General features: G+C 41.5%; 1 pseudogene; it reads right to left on the bottom strand.

Annotated features, from left to right (window-relative positions):
- Window positions 1–2,208: 2,208 nt before the first annotated feature.
- The window catches only part of LOC101445680 (E3 ubiquitin-protein ligase makorin-1-like), a 39,081-nt pseudogene continuing 23,301 nt past the window's right edge, over window positions 2,209–17,988 (bottom strand).

The following is a 17,988-nucleotide window of genomic DNA, read 5'->3' as shown; positions in this document are numbered from 1 at the left end:
TATGCATTTTTTTCTGAATAAAGGTAATCCCTTCTTACATTCTGATATGGTCCCTCTTTTCTAATGAAATATAGTAAAATAAAATAGCAATCTCAATACTCTCTTTTCCTTTATCTTCACAGCTTTTGTCTTGGTTTTAAATTTCATCATCTCTCATTTATGCTATTTCAGGAGCCTAGTAACCTGTCTCCTTGGCAACAGTGGCCACTCATCTCATTGCCTAAGGACTGATTCCTAACTATGTGGTCCCTCCCATTACTCTATCTTCCATTCTTTTTTTTTCTATTAAATGAATTTCAATACCACTCCCATGTTTTAATATTGTGTGTGTGCCTGGCCAGCTTTTTTTGCATATGAATAAATGCTTCTTGAGTAGTTGAAATGATAGCTGATTTTCACTAGCAATAATTTCGCAAGAATTTTCCAGACTGCTAGAGAGTTCTAATTTTTCTAGGTAACATGGATCAATGGGAAAAATAGAATATTTTCAATGAATAATAATCCCCTATTTAGGAAGTTTTCTTCCATTTTTCCATGTTATTTTAAACAATATCATATCGAAGATCTTTATATGCATGAGTATTTTTCTCATCTTTGACTGATTTCATTTTAAGCTAAATTTAATGGGATAGTGTCAGTGGGCAAAGGGTGAAAATATTTTTATGGCAGAAAATATTACTATGCCAGCTGGTTTCCAAATGCAGTGACTCAATCTCCACTGACCCTCGTTGTGCATTATTGCATCTGTTGTGCAACCATACATAAGAATTGCGAAATATCATTTTTACTAATTTCACATTCAAAGAATGAAAAGCTTTACTTAATAATTATGAATTAGAATGTTTTCTTTAGTTTAATGATTCACAAAGTTCAAATTATCCACCTTTTCACTGTGTGTGGGTGGGTGTGTAATTGTGTGTGTGGGTGTCTAAAATGGGGTTTACTCATGCTCTTGATTATTCATTATAAATTATTGTCAGTAGGAAGTATTGGTTAATGGAGAGAGTAGCAATATCTCTGTGTTTTTTTTGGCCAAAAACAAATCTTTATTTTTAATAACTGTATGAATGTGACCCACATGTGTCCACCACTAGTTTTTCAAAGGAAACATGCTGTGAATAAACAAACTGCGTTTGCCCACTGATGAGTACGATCTCCCTAGATGTCTCGTTGGGATTAATTATAAACCACTAACAGTAAAACAACTTTCGTATAAAATGTATTTATAGCATGCTGTTAAACCATTTTAGCTTTTGCATGTACGTGTTGCATTTCTGGCCGATAATGCAGAAAAATTTGCAATATTACACTGTTAAGCTAATTTGCACCCATCAGTTTAAAGGACATCAAGGGAAACGAACTTTGGCCCAGTGGTTAGGGCGTCCGTCTACCACATGGGAGGTCCGCGGTTCAAACCCCAGGCCTCCTTGACCCATGTGGAGCTGGCCATGCGCAGTGCTGATGCGCGCAAGGAGTGCCGTGCCACGCAAGGGTGTCCCTGCATAGGGGAGCCCCACGCGCAAGGAGTGCGCCCGTGAGGAGAGCCACCCAGCGTGAAAGGAAAGAGCAGCCTGCCCAGGAATGCCGCCGCCCACACTTCCCGTGCCGCTGACGACAACAGAAGCGGACAAAGAAACAAGACGCAGCAAATAGACACCAAGAACAGACAACCGGGGGAGGGGGGAAATTAAAAAAATAAAAATAAAAATAAATAAAGGACATCAATGTGGGAGGAAGGGCGCCCGGCTTGCCACAGTAGCAAACGGTGCGGCAAGAAGTGATACCGCCTCTGCCCACTGGGCCTAGATAAGGTGACCACGCCTGACTAGGCCTTTGCTGCTAGCGGCTGGCCGGCGCTGCCCTCCCCCTTTTTATCTCCCACCTAGCCCAACATCCGGCCAGCTCTCACTCCCCCTTTCCCCTCCCCTATTCCAAACCTCTCAGCCAGCCCTCTGCTTAGCAACCGCTTACAATCACCTATCAGGAAGCAGTACCCGCGCCCGCACCTATCAAATCCCTCCACGCAGTCCCTAACCCTATAAAGCTGTGTCCCCTTCCACAATAAACGGGACTTGCGCACAAACCTGGTCTCCGCGGCTTTCTTCCTCCCCTCGCCGTGCGTCCTCCACGCCTGAGAGCCCCTCTGATGCTGTCTGCCATAGCATCAGACGCCACTGCAGTCTAGTCTGACCCCTCCAAACCCCCCCGTCAGCATCGGGGTGCAAGCCGCCCCAGCCGCACATCAATATCAACATCGTCATCCTTATGGTCAGACGTCACAGTTTCAACTCTAGGTACACCGGCAATCTTCAGATGCACCACCGCAATGTTCTCATCTTCATCTTCCTCTTCACCGCCGGAAGATTCTGCCCCTGCTTCTTTCAACACATTTATAAATGGTTCTGCTTTGACAAGAATCTCTTTGGCAAGTTCTTTAAGACCTACTTCTTAGAGGCCTTTTCTGATGATGACCTACACTTCCAAAAGCTCTGTGCCATGCATCTCCTTGGAGATACGTGGAATCAGAACCTGTCAGGTCATCAGCCCCACCTGCAGCCAGAAGCGTAAGCAGCTTTTGCCCACCTCAAAGGTGACGATCTCTTCTTTACCGTTGTCAAAGGATTGCTGCTCTCTCTTTCTTCAGTGAGCTCGCTGAGGTGGTTCCTTCCTTGGGCCCGGGTCTGCCCAATGTTCCCACTTTCTGCTCTATGGCTCCTCTCTATAGCCATCAGGGCACCCGTGCTTGTAAAAGCAGTTCACTCCAAATCAGCAGCTCCCACCTTCTTCATCAAAACACCTGCATACCTTGTTGCTCATTGCCCCCTTGTATTTCTGAATGAGGTCCTGCTTCTCTTCTTTCTCCTTCACGCATTACTTACTTGGAATGACAAAGTTAGATGTGATCTGGCAATCTGGGCAGGACTTTATAATCTTGCTCTCAAATTGCTTAGCACTCCTCCACTTGCAAATACACTTGAGACAATAGGTGTGGTTGCAGTTGGAGAGAATTCCAGAGCAGCGCCTGCTGGGGTTGGCTTTCTTGTAGACCACTTCCATGCAGATCCCACAAGCAATGCCCTTACACTGGACAGCAAATAGAGCTCCATGTCCTTCTCATGGACCTCAGTGCAAGATGTTATATGCTGTGATTTCTGGGCAGCATCCTTTGGATGTAACACCTACAGCCCACGTATGTCATATGACTCTCCATGGAATTCTCCCCATATCCTCACTCTTCCACTGCAGCATAGAACAAAGCTGCTTCTTTCCACAGATGTTTGCTCTTTCTCTGATTCTTCCTTGGTCACTGAGCCCTGGGGGGGGGGGGGTGCTTCAGTGCAGGAAGGGGCAATAGGGTCAGTAGCAGTTTGATATTATTGATGAATTCCAAAAAGAAATATTGGATATTAGTAAACTGATCTTCTCATCTGGTCATATTAGATTATATTGGATTCATCGGTTTACTTGATTAAGTAATTATGTAAACTTCTTATGCCAGTATGCCACCAAAAGGTGGGGACTCACAGATAAAAGGCATGGCAAAGGACAGAGTTGGTGGTTTTTGATGTTGGAGCTTTGATGTTGGAGTCTGATGCTGAAGCGTTAAGCTGGAGCCCTGGGATGTGAGCTCACAGAGGAAAGAGAAACAAGTCCCAGGAAGGGAGGAACCCAGGAAGCCTGAACCCTGGCAGACGTTGGCAGTTATCTTGCTCCAACACATGGAAATAGACTTTAGTGAGGGAAGTACCTTACGCTTTATGGCCTGGTATCCGTAAGTTCCTACCCCAAATAAATACCCTTTATAAAAACAAACCGATTTCTGGTGTTTTGCATCAGCACCCCTTTGGCTGACTAATACAGGGTCACAGTAGGGCTGTCCAGAAACAAACTCAGTGGTATTAACCCAGTCTTCTGTGCCTGCACCTATGCTTGCACAAGTTTGAATTTCTTGACTCAGCTTTGCCTGCCCTCATTTCAACTACTGATGAGAGACTTGAGGAATCAGCAAGGGATGATTTCACAGTCAGATCTGCAGCAGTTCTTCCTGTTTCAATGGATTATTATGTTCATATCTGCTGTGGTCTCCGTAAATAAAGTACCCTCGCTGAAACTACTTGCACACGACCCCATATGGAAGGGATTTTAACCTTTCTTGTTCCATAGACCCCTTTGCCAGTCAGGAGAAAACCATGGACCCCTTGCTAAGTCCACACTACACTGTGTATCATTTAATAAATATATCACACCCACACCAACACGTCCCCACAAGAATAATGGGTTTTTTTTGAGGTTCAATTCAAGCTCACGGACCCCTGGTTAAGAACCCCTGCCAAATGGACTGTCAGAGAGGTCATGCGAGTAGCAACAGTCATTTCCTTCCTTACAACCCCTCACATAAAATACCTGCCAGTGACCTGTTTAGTCCAGCTGCCATTACTACTGTTGCCGCCAATTTTCACTTAATCTTTTAGTGATCTGGTGGAGTTAGGTCAAGATTCTTTTTCTTTTTGGCCTATGGATGTTCAATTGTTCTGGTACTGCTTCTTGAAAAGACTTTCCTTTCTCCATTGAATTGCTTTTTCTTCTTCGTCAAAAATCAAATGGCCAAACTTTCATGGGTCTGTTTCTAGGTTACATAGTCTGTATCCGTGATTAATGTGTCTAAACCTCCACCAGCACCAAAACTATTGAGATATCATTCACATAAGCATAGTATTCAGCTTTTTAAAGTGTACAATTCAGTGGTTATAATATGTTCACAAGAGTGTGCAATTAATACGCAGCAAATAGACACAGAGAACAGACAACTGGGGCGGGGGGGGGGAGAAGGGGAGAGAAATTAAAAAAAAAAAAGAGTGTGCAATTTAAAAATTGTTTAATTCCAAGACATTTTCATTGTCCCAAAAAGAAACCATGTACACATTAGCAGTCAATACTCATGCCCTCATCCTCCCTAGAACCCTGAAAAATGCTAATCTATATTCTGCCTCTAGATTTGCCTCTTTTGAGCATTTCATAAAAATGGAATCGTACAATGGCATGTGTCCTCTTGTGTCTGGCTTCTTTCTCTTAGCATAATGTTTTCAAGGTTCATCCATACTGTAACATGTAGCAGATATACCATACCACATTTTGATGATACATTCCTGAGTTGATGAATATTTCAATTGGTTATAATTTTGGATAATATGAATAATGCTGCACTGGATAATATGAATAATGCTATGAACATTCATTTACCAGTTTTTATGTGGACATGTGTTTTCATTTCTCTTGGGTATGTACCTGGAGATGGAATTGCTGGATCATATGGTAACTTCATGGTTAACATTTTAGGAATGTTCAGATTGTTTTCTAAATCACATGCAACATTTTATGTTTCCACAAGCAATGTGTGAAGGCTCCAACTTCACCACATCCTGGGATACATTTGTTATTATCTGTCTTTTTAATATTATTGTTATAGCTTCCTTGTGGGTGCAAAGTGGTATCTAATCACAGTTTTTATTTCTGATAGCTAATCATTTTAAGCATCTTTTCTTTTTTATTAAGCATTTTTCTTTATTTTTAGAGGTGCTTTATATTACATAAGTGTTATATTGAAAATATAGGGGATTACCATAAATTCCACTGCCTCCCCTCCCACATTTGTCCCCATTAACAGCATCTTTCATTAGTGTGGTGCATTTGTTACCATTGATGAACACATACTGAAGCATTACTACTAATTATGGTCTATAGTTTACATTATGATTTACATTTTGTACCACACAATTTTATAGGTTTCAACAAAGTGTATAACAGCGTTTAACCATCATTGCAATATCATACAGAACAATTCCAATGTTCCAAAAATGCCCCACATTATACCTATTTTTCCCTCTCCTTCTCTTCAGAAGCTATGGTGACCACTATCTTTAAATCAATATTACAAGCTCTTCCATTATGGGAGTAATAAGTAATCAGCTTTAGTCCATAGTTGCATTTCCCCACCCCATGTCTTTTCATTCCTCAATCTTGAGGTTTTGAGGATGGTGGTGCCCTATCTGCTTTTGATTGAGAGCAGGTGTAGATCCCACGGGGTAGATGGATGGAACTGTCTTGCTTACAGTTGTAGATACTCTGTTTTTTGGGATGGACATTGTTCATCCTCCTCCTTTTTTTAGTTGTCCAGGGGTCAGCCAATTAACTGGAGAGTAGGTGTTGGCTGCAACTCTGATGAGATGCAGGGTTCACCCAGCATATCAACATCCAGAAAATCAACAGAAAGAAGAACCATAAATTGGAAAATTATAAATGAGTCTAATGTTAATACATTGGGGAGATCTTCTACCCTAAATAAATATCCTTTATAAAAGCCAACCAATTTCTGGTATTTTGCATCAGCACACATTTGGGTGACTAATACGAGTATGGTACATTTGTATTAGCAAATACTAATTGAAGAGCATATACCCAAGCATTGCTACTAACCATGGCCAATGGCTTACGTTATGGTTTACATTTTGTACCATATACTTTAACAGGTTCTGACAAAATGTATAATGGCCTCTATCCATCATTGCAAGATCATGCAGAACAATTCCAATGCCCCCAAAATGCCCTATGTTCCACCCATTCTTTTCTCCCTCTCCCCACAGAATCTATGGCAATGACTAAGTTTGATTTTTGAAAGATAACATTCATAGGTATATGCATTTTTAAGTAATCTAATCAAAGACACCTCAGTTGAATTTAATGCAGTCAGGGGTATCACTCCCAGAAGAATATATTAGTTTAAAATATAATCTTTCTCTTTGGGGATTTATAAAACAATGTCGAACTGCCGCAATTCACCCTTGGAATCCCGAAAAGACATTACAATATTCAAAAAAACCTTACATCATTTCAGTAGCAATGCTAAGTACAATATCACATCAAAATCAGTTATAGGAATACAGTTTGTCTTGAGGCAAAGTTCCCTCTCTCTGTAAACCTGTGAAACTTGCAAAACAAGTTATCTACTTAAAATATACAAATGAGGTACAGACATAGGATAAACACTTGCATTACCATAAGATTTTGGGAAGGAATCACCTATCACATTCCCAAACAGTTCCAAAAACCTGCAGGGCATACACCATTAGATTGAGACTCATCCTTAAAATGATTGATTTCTTCTTCTCAGGGCCTCATGGGGCCCACTCTTCCCACGGATTTGCACAATGGCCATTTTCTTGGTTCCACCCTCACCAAGCATCTAGGTGGCAACTGAGCTCCAGACCTCCTCCTCCAAGAGCACTGGGGTGACGGCCACACTTTCCCCAATCTCTGCAGTACAATTTCAATACCCTTAGAACAGTGAGGTGGTGGCAACATTCTTGCTAATCTCTGGCATAACTTCCCAACCCCCTCAGAACAGTGAGACGTCAACCTCCCTAATCCATGCAGACTAGGCCCAATCTCCTCAGAGCAGTGGGGTGGTGACCTCACTCTCTCCATCCAATGGGGAATGCACTCCGCCCTCTGTACCCTGGGGCAGCCAGACCTTCCCTGAACGATGGAATGAAACATGCACTTTCTTCAAATGCTGGAGCAAGCGCACCCTCTCTGTACACATAAGTGGGGTTCCTATGTCAGTCTCAGCTCTCTTCCCAAGGTCGGCTGTAAGCTAGCAGGCAAAATGGTTCATCTCTCCCTGCACTTTCTCCTTTGTCACATTGCAGGATCAAAAATGAAAGAGTTCTCTCTGTGTCTTCTTGAGTGAGTGTACATTTATATCCAACCCAGCAAAGCATGATGACTCAACCTGAGCCACGCCCACTGACTTAGTCAAATCAAAATCCCTGATCTTTTCAGGCAATCTAATCAAAGGCACCTCAGCGGAATTTAATGCAATCAAAATGTATCACTCCTGGAAGTACAGATTAGTTTACAAATAATCTTGATCTTTTTGGGATTAATAAAATAATCTGAAGCTGCCACATTGCCCTTTTAAAAGAACACACTCTTGGTTTTATTAATTCTCCTATTGTTTTTTTATTATCAATTTCATTTTTTTTTTTCCTTTTGCTTTCTTTGGGGTTAAATTGCTGTACTTTTTCTAATTCCTGCAGGTGTGCATTTAGGTCTTTAATTTTAGCTCTTTGTTCTTTTTTAATGTAAGTATTTAGTATTATGAATTTCCCTCTCAGCACTGCCTTCACTACATCCCATAAATGTTGGTATGTTATGTTCTTATTTTTATTTATCTCAGGGTATTTACTGTTTTCCCTTGCAAATTCTTTTTTGATCCACTGATTGTTTAAAGTGTGTTATTTAACTTCCACATATTTGTGAATTTTCTAGTTCTCCACCCGTTCTTGATTTCCAGCTTCATTCCTTTATGGTCAGAGAAAACGCTTTGCATAATTTCAATTTTTTTTCAATTTGTTGAGACATGTTTTGTGAATGAACATGTGGTCTATCCTGGAGAATGATCCATGGACGCTTGAGAAGAATATGTTTCCTGCTGTTTTGGAATGCAATGTTGTGTGTTTCTGTTAGGCCAAAATTTCTTTTTTATTATATTATTCGAGGTTTCTGTTTGCTTATTGATCTTTCTAGATGTTCCATCCATTGGTAAGAGTGTTATGTTAAAGTTTCCAACTATTATGGGAAAGGTGTCTATATCTCCCTTCAGTTTTGCCAGTATTTGCCTCATGTATTTTGGGACAGCAAGGTGAGCTGTTAAATAATTATGATTGTCTTTTTTTTTTTTAGTGGGCTGCACCTTTCATTAAAATGTATTGTCCATCTTTGTCTCTTTAACAGCTTTTGTCTTAATGTCTACTAGTCTGATATAGGTATAGATACCTAGTTCTTTTTCGGCTGCTATTTGCTTGGAATTTCTTTTTACAGTTTTTTACTTTCAATCTATATGTGTCTTTTGGTCTATGGTGAGTCTCTTGTAAACAACATATAGTTTGGCCATGATATTTTTTATCCATTCTGCCATTCATGTCTTTTGATTGGGGAGTTTAATCCCCAGTCGCTGATATTACTGTAAGGGCAGTATTTACTTTAGCCATTTCATTCTTTGATTTTATTTGTCATGTGTTTTTTTTTGTCTGATCCCTTCCTGATTTCTCTTTCTGTATCTTTTAAAAATTCTTTGTGATTGCCCTGGGGTTTACAATACACATCCTACATTTATAACCTCTCAATTTGAAAAGATACCAACTTAGCTTCAATAGCATACATCACCTCTGTTTCCATATCTCCCTGTTTCCCCTCTTTATTTTGCTTTTATCCCATTTTACCCCTTTATGATTTTTATGTCCATTATCAGGAAAATATGACTTTTCTTGTTCAACTGTATTCTGATTCATAGGCATTAAAAAACAGAGTTATAAGGGCGGTGAAAGATGACAGTAAGGTAGGAGGTTGCTCCAAGATTCAGCAGTTAGTAATCACCAGATCTATCTAAATCACCTATTTGGTGGGCCAGGGGGCCAGAAGGCATCTGCAACTTCGTTGGAAGAATGAAAGGAGGAGATGGCCTATCTGCAGTGAAGATTTGTCAGTAGAGCACTCCCTATCATGGAGGTCGGTACCCATCACCCGCTGGTAGGGCAAGACACCTCAGGTGCTATTTCCTGGCTGGAGTTGGAAGCTCCGTTTCCATAAAATGGGGGAGGATGAGATGGTTGGGCAATGACTTCAGCTACTGATTAGTAGACCCGGCTAGCTAAAGTCCAAGCCTATGAACAGCTAAGGTTTGAACCTGTCAAAGTCATGAAGAGGCCAGTAGCTTCCATTTTAACTCTGTCCCTGGCATGAGGGGAAGTGGGACTGATTGGAAATCACAGTGAAAACAGAGACTGGTTTCTTTCCATCCCTAGCCTGGGTTTCAGCCCCGCCTCCTGCAGGGAGGAAGCTGGTGACCTGCACCAGATTGTCCCCACTTTTGGCCCACATGGACTAGTGTCCCACACACCTGTGGCTCCATCCCTGACACCACTAGGACAGGAAAAGAGGCTTTTCTACATCTGATTTCTTCCCCATTAGGGAATCCTGCTTCAGGGAGCCAGATCAGGTCAATTCAGAAAGGTGGGTCATTCCAGAAAAAAGTCTGTTTTGCATTTAGGTGGTCCAGTAAACAGAATCTGGTTTCAGTGCACATAGCACTTTGCAGCAACAGTTTACCACAGTCCCACTCTTTCCTCCTCTTGGGGGCACTTTTGATTTCAGCACTCCTCCAGGACTTGTGTCCCACCCTGGATCTCTCTGGGCTTGGGTCCCTGTAGCTGGATATGTGTGGAGTTGTCTCACTGCTGCCCTGGTTGGAGGTAGGGTGGATGTACACTGCTGCCCCTGAGCAAATCCCAAGCTGCACTGGACTGAGTGAAGGAAAGGGAGTGGGCCAGCACCATGGATATCCAATTCTTTCAGCACCATTTGTTGAATGGATTGTTCTGCACAAGGGCAGGGAGAGCGAAGAAGAGATATGATGTGGGGGCATTTTCAGGACTTGCAGTTGTCCTGGGTGATGCTACAGGGACAGATGCTGGACAATGTATGTCCTGCCATGGCCCACTGGGTGGACTGGGGGAGAGTGTGAACTACAATGTAAGCCATTATCCCTGTGGGGCAGCAGTGCTCCAAAATGTATTCACCAAATGCAATGGATGTGCCACGATGATGAAAGAGGTTGTTGATTTGGGAGAGGTGGGGTGAGGGAGGTGAGAGTTATGGGGGGACCCCTTATATTTTGTTAATGTAACATTTGAAAAAAATAGAGAGAGAAAAAAATTCACTTGACCATACATGTGAGGGTCTGTTTCTGAGCCATAAATTTGGTTCCATTGGTCTGTGTGTCTGTCTTTATGCCGTACCACGCTGTTTTTGCCACTATAGTTGGTGACATGATTTAAAGTTTGGAAATGAATGTTTGCTTTTCCTTTTTAAGATGTCTCTGGCTATTCAGGACAGCTTACCCTTCCAAATAAATTTGATAATCACGTTTTCAAATTTTTAAAAAACTGCTGGTGGAATTTTTATAAGGAATTGCATTGAATCTGTATATCAATTTGAGTAGAATTGACATCTTAATAATATTTAACCTTCCAATCCATGAGCATGGAATGTTTTTCCAGTTATTTCAGCCTTTTTGAATTTCTTTTAACACTGAGTTGTAGTTTTCTGAATAGCTTTATCTCTCATATTTTATATTCACGATGCTTTTGACTCTTTTAGTCAAAAAAGACTTTATTGATATTTTTGCTTTATTGATATAATCTTCATTCTCTTTCAGGCCTTTCTCTCCTGTCTTTTCTTTTAAGGCTCTAGCACACCCTGTAGAATTTCCTGACAATCTGGTTTCTTCATCAGAAATTCTCTCAGTTTCTGCTTATCTGTGAATATTCTAAACTCACCCTCATTTTTGAAAGACAATCTTGCTGGATACAAGATTCTTGGCTGGAAATTTTTCTCTTGTAGTGTCTTAAATAAATCACACCACTGTCTTCTTGCCTCCATGGTTTCTGGTAAGAAATCAGCACTTAATGTTATTGGGTATCCCTTATATGTTGTACATTGCTTTTTTCTTGCTGCTCTCAGAATTCTCTCTTTGTCTTTGGCATTTGACATTCTGATTGGCATGTGTCTTAGAGTTGGTCTATTCAGATTTTTTCAGATGGGAGTATGTTGTGTTCTTGGACATGGATGTCTATATCCTTCAATAGGGTTGGGAAATTTTCTACCATTATTTCTTTAAATATTCCTTCTGTCCCTTTCCCCCTCTTTTCTCCTTCTGGGACACCCATGACATGTATGTTTGCATGCTTTTTTGCTGTCATTTAGTTCCCTGAGACCTTGTTCAATTTATTCCATTCTTTTCTTCATCTCTTCCTTTGTATGTTCACTTTCAGAGGCCATTTCTTCAAGCTCACTAATCTTTTCTTCTGCCTCCTCAAATCTGCTATTATATGGTTCCAAAGTTTTTAAAATTTCATTTATTGTGCCTTTCATTCCCTTAAGATCTGCTACTTTTCTATGTATGCTTTCAAATTCTTCTTTGTGCTCATCCAATGTCTTCTTAATATCCTTAATCTCTTTAGCCATCTCATTGAATTTATTAAGGAAATATGTTTGAACATCTATGATTAGTTGTCTCAACTCCTTTTTGTCATCTGGAGGCTTATCTTGTTCCTTTAACAAGGACATATCTTCCTGTTTTTCTTGGTGTGGATTGTAATTTTTTGTTGGTGTCTTGGCATCTGTCTTATTAGAGTATTTATTCTGGGTGGAGTTTTTCTCTTTAGTTGAGGGCTTCCTACCCTTTGTCCCTTGCTGGTTGTGCAGTTGTAGTTGGTGCTGTAAGCTGTGGAGACTCTAGCTGCCTTCATTGCCCCAGAGACCAATGAAGCTTCTCCTAACTTTCTCCTTTGCCAGGGGTAGGGACAGAATCACAGCTGTATGGAATAATCCAAGTCACGCAGGCCTAGACTATAGTTGCCCAGAGAGACTGGTGAAGCTTCCCCCTTTCTCCCCTGTCTGGGGCAGGGATGGAGCTGAAGTTGTGGGCGGCAATCTATGCAATGCAGTTCCAAGATTGACTGCAGTTGCCCTGGTAGATTTCTGATTATTCAGTCTGCCAGCCAAATGTACCTGCAGTTACCTGGATAGGTTGGTGCAGGGCCCACCAGCCTCCCCGCCAGATATGCGTTGAAGTCTAGGCTAGGGCTGCAGGCTGATCTGGGTGAAAGGAACTGGTTCCTTGCATCACTGTGATTTTCGGTCAGCCTGGCTTCCCCTCAAGCTGGGAGTGGAGTCAGAATAGCAGCTACCAGCCTCTTTCTGACCTGGACAGGTTCAACCTTTAGCTGTTCTTAGGGTTATACTTTAGCCAGCCAAATTTACTAATCAGTAGTTGAATCAGTGGCCAACCACCTCTTCCTCCCCTGTTTTTTTGGGAAATGGAGCTTCAAATTCCAGCCACAAAATATCTCCTGGGGCGGCTTGCGCTGCTAAAGTAAAATAATCACTGGACTCTGTGACTTGGCTGGTAATTTCCCAGAGAGGCTGGCGCAGGTGCCCCCAGCTTCCTCCCTGCCAGAGATAGTGCTGGTGCTCAGGCTAGAGCTGCAGTCTGACCTGGATGGAAAGAAGCTGGTTCCTACCAGCACTGTGGTTTTCATTCTACCCCATTTCCCCTCATGCCAGGAGCAGAGTTAAGATGTCAGCTACCAGCCTCCTTCTGACTTGGATAATTTCAAACTTTAGCTGTTCTTAGGATTATACTTCAGCCCACTGAATTTACTCATCAATAGCTTAAGTTGGTGCCCAACTGTCTCTTCCTGTCCTTTTTTGGGAAGTGGAGTTTTCAGTTCCGCCACAGAACAGCTCCCGAGGCAGTTTGTGCCTCCATTGGAAGATGGGCACCGGCCTCCGGGGCGTGGAGAGCTCTGCTTATGAATCTTCTCTGCAGATGGGCAGCCTCCTCCTCCCATTCCTTAAAGGACGTGGCAGGATGCTCTTCTGGCCTCTTGGAGCCCCCAGTCAGGTGCTTCAGCTAGATCCAGAGAGCTCTGGGTGTTTACTAACCGCCCTGTAACAGGAGCTGACTCTAGGAGCTCCCTATTCCACTGCCATCTTGCTGGTTGTCTTTCTACATATTTTGAGATGATTATATACTACTCTTTTTTATTCTATAAATATGGTGGATTATACTGACTACGTATTTAACACTAAACTAAACTTGCATAGTCTCCACTAGGTCATAATTTATTATCTATCTTGAGTTTTTCTTGGTTAAAAAACTAACAATTAAGATTTTTTTGTATCTAAGCTCACGAGGATATTACTCTGTAGTTTTCTTACAATAACTTTAGTTTCTATATCTGAATAATCAGGCCTGAAAATATGAGATAGAAAAAATTTCCCTCTGTCATTTTGATGAGAATTTGGTAAGGTTGATATACTTATATTTTATAGAATTAACCTGTGAAGCCATCTGGGTTGGGATTTTGATTTTTAAGGTATTTTAATTACAAATTCTTTAGAAAGATCTATACAATCAATAAATTTATAACTAAAAATAACATGAAAAATTGAGAGATGCACTAATTACCACATTCATGTTTGAAAAGATAGTATATTACCAAAGATTCTTCAAACATTAAAAGGATAATGCAAGAATATTTTGGAAGCCTTTTGCCAATAAATTGGGCAACAAATGAAATACACAAATTCCTTGAAATACATTGTGGGAAGGGAGCACATAATAGGTCCGTTGGCTAATCAGATATTTAACCAGGGGAAAAATGTCAAAACTCATTTGTAGTCCCTGTATGACTCTACTAATGTGTCTCTTATTGCGTAACTTCCTCTTGTTTTCATTTCTTCTAGGGATATGGTTGTACAGAATAGTTTCAGATTATACAAACTCATTCCCTAAGAAGGCACTCATCTTCCTTTCTCCTTTTCTGTCTTTCATACTGACTAGAGGGTCAATATGTAGGAATGGCAGGAAGTAATGTCTTAGTCAATCACTGGAGGGGAAGTTAGGGTTAATCATTCCCTCCACTTAGAAGATGGGCCATTTAGACTCTTATACCCTCAGCTTTGGGCCATAACAAATATTCCCAAGCAACAGAGAAAAAAATTCTCTTGTTATCCAATACCATCCTGTTTGACATGATTTAAGAGGCAGAATGAAAAGAAGGCTGGGATTTGAAAATGTTAAGAAGTCTTTATGAGATGAGAGGTCTTTGGGAAATCCGTAAGAATATAACAACAGATGTATTAGATTCCTAGGGAAGAAACAACAAATTTGGTGTCTTAAAAACAACAGAAATTTTTATTCTCTCAAAGCTGTGGAAGTCAGAAGTCTTTAATCAAGGTGTCTGCAGGGTTGCTTCTTTCTGGAGACTCTGAGGGAGAATCTTTCAGCCACTGTTGGTGCCAACAATCCTTGTCATTCCTTGACTTTTAGATGCCTCACTCCAATATATGGCTTTATCTTCATATTGCCTTCTTCTATGTGTGTCTCTGTGTCTCAAATCTCCATCACCTTTCTCTTATGTGGACAACAGTTAATGAATTTAGACCCCAGCTTAAATCCAGGATGATCTCATCCCAAGATCATTCACCCAATTGCATCTACAAGACTTCCAATTAACACTACATATGTAGGTACTGCTGATTAGGACTTGGGCATATCTTTTTGTATGACACTATTCAATTCACTATACTAGGAATCATAAAAAATGCTGTCCTACTCTAAGAAATTAAAACTATGTTCCTTGACAGTCAAATTTCTTATTCCAGACCTCTGGTACCCAGAAAAACCAAATGGTTGTGCAATAGAAGAAATAGCAAGCAGGAGAGAGGATCAGGTATTGATGGCTTGCTATATTATTCAACAAGTTAGAAGTCAGAATATTTATTTAAAATTGAGGTTCTCCCAAGAAATCTGGTCTCCAGGTCTCTCCGTGAAAACTTGATTTTGGGGATAAAGGAGCACAGGCTTATGGGGTGTGGGAAGGAGCAGAGCTCTGAGAAAGGCAGGTCTTCCAGGAATTGATAAATTCTTGGTTTGACTTCCTTTGGGCCTTGGAGTGAGGTGATGTTATGGATTTTTCCCTGCCTGTTGATTTATCTCTCCGAATTCATGATTGTTAGTGGACAGCTCCTCTATTATTTGAAAATAATCCTAAATCAAACAAACAAACAAACAATAACAAAAAAGCCTATGTGATGGCTATACAAAAATTGTTCAATAATCCTACCTGTTACTGTTCTAGATACCCTCATATGATCTTAGGACATGGAATAGGCTATTGTAGTACTTGGTTAAAATATGGAAGGAATAGACAAAACCTCCTGGTAACATATGATTTAAGATAAGAATCAAAAAGGGTCAGAAATGTTCGAAGGATCAGTGGCTTTTGATCAGGGGTGGAGGAATCAAAGAATTCGAGACTACCTAAGTGACGAGCCACCCTCTCAGAAGTGCTCCCCCTTACCCTCGTAGACAATGCTTCTTCTCTTGTCTTCCTCTCTTTATGGTGTTTCTACTGGGTGGGCACAGAAAAAAGTACATTAGGAAGTGCCACTTTGGAGGATTGTGGAAAGATGGTGGAGAAGAAAATTTCAGGATTCACTCCCTCCAACAGAACAACTGTTAAACAGGCAAGAACCTTCTGAAGCAGCTATTCTGAAACTACAAAGTCCAGAAGAACACTGGACAGCATCCAGGGAAGAGCGGAAGGAAGATGCTCATAGATTATAAAGACTAGTAATTTCTCTCTTGGCATAGCAGTTACTGGCCCCTATCCCCCATCTCATGGCAGGCTGCCATCGGGCGTGGCCTCTGCCCAGCTCTCTGGTGACAGAAAGTGAAGTAAAAATCCACTTTTCCAAAACCACATGTAGGCAGGGTCAACTGATGATCATTCCTTTTGCTTAGTGACTGCTGATCACTGGGGACTCTGAGGTCATTGTACCAAGCAACTCCAACAAGGGCAGTGGAGGAGACTGAAAAATGCTATGCCTCCTCTGAGCTATGGGAGACAGTCGAAGGGCTCATTTGCTGGGTAATCTAAGAAAGCACAGCTTTGTGGAATGGTTGGAAAATCTCCTGGCACCCTCCCTGATGCCTCTCCAGGGAGTTGGGGCTGGCCTGTGCCCACTTGATGGGTCCTTGGCCTGGCTCTGGCTGGGAAAGACTGATTTGGGAAACTACACTCCAGTGGGAACCCCAACCACAGTAGTCCCTCTAGGCCAAAGCCACTGGAGATGGTGGAAACAGTGTAAAAAACTCCTGGGGCAAATGGACTGGAACAAAGATTTACCTAATTCAAACACCCAGGAGAGACAGATGGTCTGTCTCCTGGGAAATAGAAGGAGGTTCCAACTCATGTAAGCAAAAGAACTTCAAAGAAACTAGTAAGCTCAAACCCAGGACAACCCCACAGGCTCAGAAAACACAAGAAGGACCCTTCACTTTCCATTTACCTCGGGTGAAACGTCCTGATAGCAGGGTTGACCCTCAAGGAAACCTCTGTCGTATCCCCAGCTGGTTACAAATTCAAGACACAGACATATCAGGGAATAAATCAGCTACCTAACAATTTAAAATATGTAAAATGTACAGTGTGCAAAAAGAGTACAGGACAAACAAACATGATAGGATGGGGCACCCAAAGGACGGGGATAAATACATCGAAATACAAAAGAAGACCAGACTGTGGACATGCCATACAATGACTTTAAAACGTGATCTTAAAAATGTTCAGGCAGATAAAGGAAAATGAAGAAAAACCTCTAAAGTATATAAGGAAATGAATGAATGAGCAATGAGATTCTTAGTAAAGATACAGAAATTTTAAAAAGGAACCAGAGGTGTCCAGAGCCAAGAAGGCACAGCAAGGAGCTCTAGGAATCAGTTTGACTTCAAGACAGCTAGGAAACTGCCAGAAACTGTCTGAAACAACTGTTTGGGAGTTTTGACTAGAACACCATATACTCTCCAGGGGAGAACAGAGTGAAGAGATGGATAAACTGCTGTGAAGGTCTATAAGTAGATCTTTCCACACAGTGGAGGTTGGCGCCCATCCCTACTGGTATGTCAGGCTGCCTGAGGAGCCAGCCCCTGGCTAGAAATAGAAATTCTCTTTCCCAAGAAAGGGAGGGGGGTCATGGCTGGGCACTGACTGTGGCTTTTGATTAGCAAATTCAGATTGCTGGGCTCCACTTCTGAGATCACCTATCATTTCAAAATGCCCAGAATAAAAAGAAGCCAACAGCCACTCTCAACTCCACCCTCAGCAAAGGAGGAAGAGGGGCTCATTTAGAGACAGTAACTTCTCAGAGTTTGCTGAAGGGCAGTTCCTCCCCAAGAAAAGAGGGTAGGGGTATGGCCAGGCACAGAATGTGGTTTTCGATTAGTGAATTTGGAGTGCTGGGCTCCAATTCCAGGACAGCTAGAGTTTCAACCTGCCCAGGATAGAATGCAGCCCACAG

The sequence above is a fragment of the Dasypus novemcinctus genome, chromosome 3 (assembly GCF_030445035.2).
Source record: "Dasypus novemcinctus isolate mDasNov1 chromosome 3, mDasNov1.1.hap2, whole genome shotgun sequence".
Taxonomy (NCBI): domain Eukaryota; kingdom Metazoa; phylum Chordata; class Mammalia; order Cingulata; family Dasypodidae; genus Dasypus; species Dasypus novemcinctus.
This window is presented reverse-complemented; position numbering and strand designations above follow the sequence as displayed.